We start from the raw sequence: 5,545 nt of genomic DNA, 5'->3' as shown, positions 1-5,545 counted from the left end.
TCATCGATCAACCCCTGTTGTCAACTCAGTAAGACACTTTTTGTGCCTCACTTTGTATATATGTGTGAGAGTGTGTGTTGAGTGAAAGAAAGATCTTTTCCTTGTGTGTTCGTGCGGAGAGAGAGAGAGAGAGAGAGAGAGAGAGAGAGAGAGAGGAGAGTGTATGTTGAACGAGCAAAGAGAGGATGACTCCTACCGTGTGTGTTGAGTGAAAGAGAGAGCTTCTCCTCCGTGTGTGTTCGTGTGATGAGAGAGAGAGGGGGGGAGCGAGCTGATGAGTGTGTGCTTGTGTGCATATGTCTTTGTTTAAGGATAACGTTAATGAAATACTTCATTAATGATTTTGTATTACAGTTTTCTCTATGTTAGTAATTTGGACAACTTTACAATTTCAGTCTCTTATTTTGAATTCATTGTGACGTCAATGAAATACTTCATTAAATATTGCGTTTGTGTTCTGCTAAAATTGCAGTCTTTTTACATTCAAACAACTCATGAAAGATGTAACTTGAAATTACAGAATTTTGATCATTTGTATATTCAACAAATACAGAAATTTGGATGCAAGACATATCACTAAACCAGACAATGGCACACTATCTGAAGCAGAAGATAATAATGCTTGTTGGTGTGTTTCTTGTAACTCCTCATTCCTCCCAAGAGAACCCTCTTCATGGTCTTCACCAGGAAAATCCCCATACACACACCACAAATCCAAAGCAACAGAAAAAAGTATGAGTAATTCCAGAAAATCCTCACAAAACACCATAGAAGGCAATCCTAAATGAACTGGGAGGATGGGGTCTCTGAATTCTAGCCAAGTTTCCAATATTGTCATTCATGGCTACAATGCGGGTGAGAATCCATGGTGACACCATTACTCTCAGATACAAAGTGCTTTAATATTAATGATAATAACTAACTTGATTTCTCAGTTATCAGCTAAAACACTTTAATATTAATGATAATAACTAACTTGATTTTTCTTCTCCTCAAACAATAACCAGTGCTATTACTTAACACACTATGATAAAAACTGATAAAGATAATCCACCAAGAATCAAAATACAAGATAACAAGATACAAATACATACATACACACACACACACACATCCCTATATCAAACCGAACAAAACCATTACAATGTGTTTGGGTAAGTAAATGAAAGGGCATTCATGCTTTTCCTTCCATCATTTTCCATTCTTTTCTTATCTTTCCTTCTATTCTACCAATCCAAACACCACCATAAAATATATGCTTCTGCCAATCCGTCACATGGTTGATTATCAGGCTTTGAGAAGCTTCGATCTAGAGCCCCATCTCAAAATTGAATCACTACATTCAAGACTTCAGCTTTATAACAAAATAAGTATTTCCACAGGAAATTTGTTAATTCTTCCCCCAAATTCAATCAGAAATTTCAAAAATGGAAATAAATAAATCGGTCACAACACTGTGATGATTCAAACAACTGAACAAAAATCAGACAATAGAATTGGACATCCTTGATGAGAAACATACCTTGCAACGGACGAATAAAATATGGAGCTCTGAAAATGGCATCTTGCTTTGTTGGGAGCCGAAGAAGAAGAAGAATGAAATGCTCAGAGATTTGACACAAAGTGAGACGAACGATGACAAAGGGGTTGAGCGACAAAGTGAGACACAATAAGTGTCTTACCGAATTGACAATGGGGTCAATCGACGAACGATGAGCAACGGGCGACAGGCGAGGTGCTGGGTGGCATGGGATGTGAGATGCTATCATGGGAGGCAGGCAGTGATGCGGGCAGAGTGGGAGGTGGGCTGACTAGTGGCGGGTGACAGGCGTTAGGCAACCAGCAAAGGGTTGATGTGAGGCAAAAAGAAAGATGAAGATGAAGAGGAATTAGGGCTTCAATTATTTTAATAAAAGAAAGTCTTACATTTGAGTTGAATAGGAGAGAGAATGGCTTACTGAGGTGGTAACCCACGTGAGTTGTGTTGCAAATTCGTGTAACATTGTCTTTGCATGTAGCATGACTCTTCAATTAATTGTCTCTAGTTTATGGCATTCAGAAATTTTTAAAGTAATCAGTTTAAGACATAACCGCGCCTAACCCAATTTAAGGTTATGGTTCAGCATGGTCTCCTTAATATTAGCTAAGATAGATATTTGTTAATTTAATATATAATTTATATTGTTAGTGATAAATAATATCTTAGTAATTATCAATTAATATCTTTATTAAATTAATTAACTTTTATAATTAGATTCCTTTTCTTTTCCATGTTAGAATTCTTGTGGTTGGAGAGGTTGAAACAATCCAAGGATCAAGCACTCATGATACACCCTTAAAAATGAATGGCTTCAAATTTGTGTCAAATTGTTGTGTTAAATTTAATGTTTTACATTCTTTAGGTTCTTTAAGTGTGGGTCCTACAAGTTTTGTTAGTTTCTAGTCATAAGTTTTTTTTTTCTAGGATTCTTCATTGATTTTTGGAAATAGGTCTTAAGCTCTCTTACGTATTTTTTAAGAGAAACTTGTGTAATGAAGACTAAATTATTCAGTAAGATTCTTCAGTTTCAATTATAGGTGTAATCAATCGAGCTTAAGCCGAGTAATAGGAAGCTCAAGCTCAAGCTTGGCTAAAAATTTGATACTCAATACTCTGCTAGAACTTGATCAAGTATTCATTTTATAGGTCTAGCTCGACTCGTACACAAATCTAGCTACTTGAGTTCGCTTGATTAAGCTAAAAAAGAATGAAAATGACCATAAACATTATGCTCGAGCTCGAGCTCAACTCGAGTTCGAAAGTTTTTTCTCTTGATTTTCATCAAATAAATAAAATCTATTTTTTTCATCAATTCTACGATGACCACATTCTAAAATTTTTTTAAGACAACAAACACTAATAATACTTGACCAAAAACAAGAACTAGAATAATAACATTTTATAATTTTTCAAAGATAAACAAATATAGTTCATATTTGACTAAATGCAACATCAACTAAAACAACAACACTACAAAATATTTTGAAAATAACAAATACAATTCATACTTAAAAAAAATACAACAAATAGAACAATTAGAAACCAAGTAAGTCCATAGTTAATAATTCCAAGTAAAACAATTAGAAAATAAACAAGTGGTAATACAATTGATTGACAACAAACAAATAAGTCCATAGATAATAAGAAAACAATTAATCCACCATCAGCATCCACCCTCTCAAGAATATATTGTCTTAAATGTGAAGGTTTGCCAAATATTTCCATCAAACATATATAAATGAGTAATTAGAAAACAAAACATTTTAATCATTGATCATAAAAAAATAAGCATGAATAAACTTAAATGTTACTTACATGCAAAAATAATACTTCATACCATTTTAAACTTAAGCTTCAAGGTATTTTAAGTGAAATATCAATTGGTTTCTTCTCTTTATAATATATACAAAGTGAACAAAGAATAGTAAAATATTACATTAAAGCAAGAAAAACCATGAAAAATAAAAAACTATATTAAAGCAAGAACAATTATAAACTCACTTTGTTTTTATTCTTCACTCCATGAATATTTTGACACAAATCTCCTCTACAAAGCAATTCTTGCACTATTTCAAGAGCTAATGAAGCACAATAAGTGTCAATCACTTTACCTCCTGTAGTAAAAGTAACCTTTGAAGCCATTGTTGTGATAAGAATAGCGACTATATCACGAGCCATTCTAGCCAAGATGCGATATTTTAAAGTACTCCCCTTCCAAGAATCTATAGCATTAAATTGATTAGGATCTCCTTAAAAAAATAAAATAACCTTCAACTAAGTATGCATCTAAATCAGATTGTTATGGCGTGGCTTTTTCAATAGATTTCACATAACTTGAAAATTCGTACTAACCTGACAAATCTTTTCCATTATTTTTAAGCATTGAAGTTTCACCACTATGCTCATTGCCAAGTTGATATTCACGAACATATTCTTCATAAATGTCATGTAGAGCTTCATGAACTTTAGCAATATTTTCTTTTCCTTCTCTATCGGAATACATCCTTGAAAAAGTGAAATTAACAGCCATCATTTTGCATCATGGATCTTGGATGGTAGCTGATAAGTGTTTGTGTATAAGTAATACAAAGTATACTTTTCTTACATTAAGCATTACTTTTATTAGATTTCACGGCTCATTCATGTGTATTTGTGTTCTTTTGTGCATTTAGGGTTGTAGAGACAAGTTTGGATGAAAAGAAGCAAAAGTAGATCGTGAACACAACTGTTGATAAAGTTTTTGGATTGAACAAACATGAAAACTATAAGTTGTGCTCAAAAATATGTGGGAGTGTGCCAACCTCCACTATACTCAAGTGAATACACAAAGTGGATGGGCACAAAGGCAATCATACTCATATGTTCTGACTTTTGCAACATTATCAAGAGCTTCGTCAATGTGGTTTCATTGAAGACGCTGACGTGATCTACCACATGGATGTGTGCCCATTCATGTGGCCTCGATAAAAAAAGTGGATTCGGGAGCATTTATGGTGAAGTATTGTACCAGTTTACTATAACAAATCATTGTAACAAAAATACTGTAGCAGTTGCTATTCACAGCTCGCGGGAAATCAAAATCTGGAAATCCATATGGCCCCACACGGGCGTGTGGAAAATCCACACACCCATGTGGATGCCCGATTCCAGCACTATAAATACCGCTTTGAGAGTTTTATTTACGGATCTTCTTCCTATCTTTTCCCTATCTTCTAGGGAGCTGGTGGCTAGGGTTTGGAGAGGCTTTTGCTAGGTTTTTGGAGCGGTTCTACTGACTTCGACATCGACTTCCTTTGGAAGAGAGCTATTGGGAAGAGCTTTTGTCGGCATCGATTTGGTGAGTTGTGCCCTAGGCTTGACAAGGGAACTTTTAGAGAAGACGAGGTGGCTCCACAAGATCATCAATACGGACTACAAGGGGGTTTTCTCTATGGATTTCTTGCACTTATCCTTGATTTCATATTTGCTTTTGTATTGCTCAATGGAGAGCTAAACCCCTAGTGGGTGCTTGGACTTATAAACCCTAGGATGATTTTGTTTCATTGACTCTTATTATGTTTCTGTAATTGATGTTTTAATTGAGTTTTAACCTTGAATGCTTGTTGATTTGATTTTCCCTTAGAGTGACACTAGGGTTGAGAATCTATTTTAGTAATCCTTGTGAAGACACTTTATTAGGATTAGACAAAGCAAGATTGAAGAGGGTCGAGGGGGTGAGTCGAGAGATAGCAGAATGTCCCCTTTCCTTTCCGATGTGATTTATCCTACCTCTATATTCCAAGAATTCTTTGTGGTTACGATAGAGTGAAGTGCTAAGAGACAAACTCCACTTGGGCTTAGTTGCCCGAGCAACAGAGTGAAGTGTTAAAGTAATCCTTAGTGCTGGGGCTTAATCATGACTAGGGGTCTTTCTCTTGGACTAAAGGGTTAGATCAATATTAGGGAATAGGGTTTATCACTTGGAATTTCTAGAGTTTCAAGCAACCCTACACAGTGTGAGGCGTC

General features: G+C 35.1%; 1 long non-coding RNA gene across 1 annotated transcript; it reads right to left on the bottom strand.

Annotated features, from left to right (window-relative positions):
• Nucleotides 1–504: 504 nt before the first annotated feature.
• On the bottom strand, nucleotides 505–1,972 carry LOC120268328. The gene is made up of 2 exons (XR_005538907.1): nucleotides 1,523–1,972; nucleotides 505–678 (listed from the first exon to the last, which is right to left on the bottom strand). It is a non-coding gene; the product is annotated as an uncharacterized LOC120268328 (long non-coding RNA).
• Nucleotides 1,973–5,545: the final 3,573 nt, after the last annotated feature.

The sequence above is a fragment of the Dioscorea cayenensis genome, chromosome 9 (assembly GCF_009730915.1).
Source record: "Dioscorea cayenensis subsp. rotundata cultivar TDr96_F1 chromosome 9, TDr96_F1_v2_PseudoChromosome.rev07_lg8_w22 25.fasta, whole genome shotgun sequence".
Classification (NCBI taxonomy): domain Eukaryota; kingdom Viridiplantae; phylum Streptophyta; class Magnoliopsida; order Dioscoreales; family Dioscoreaceae; genus Dioscorea; species Dioscorea cayenensis.
Note: the sequence above shows the minus strand (reverse complement) of the source record. Positions and strands in the feature narration are given on the sequence as shown.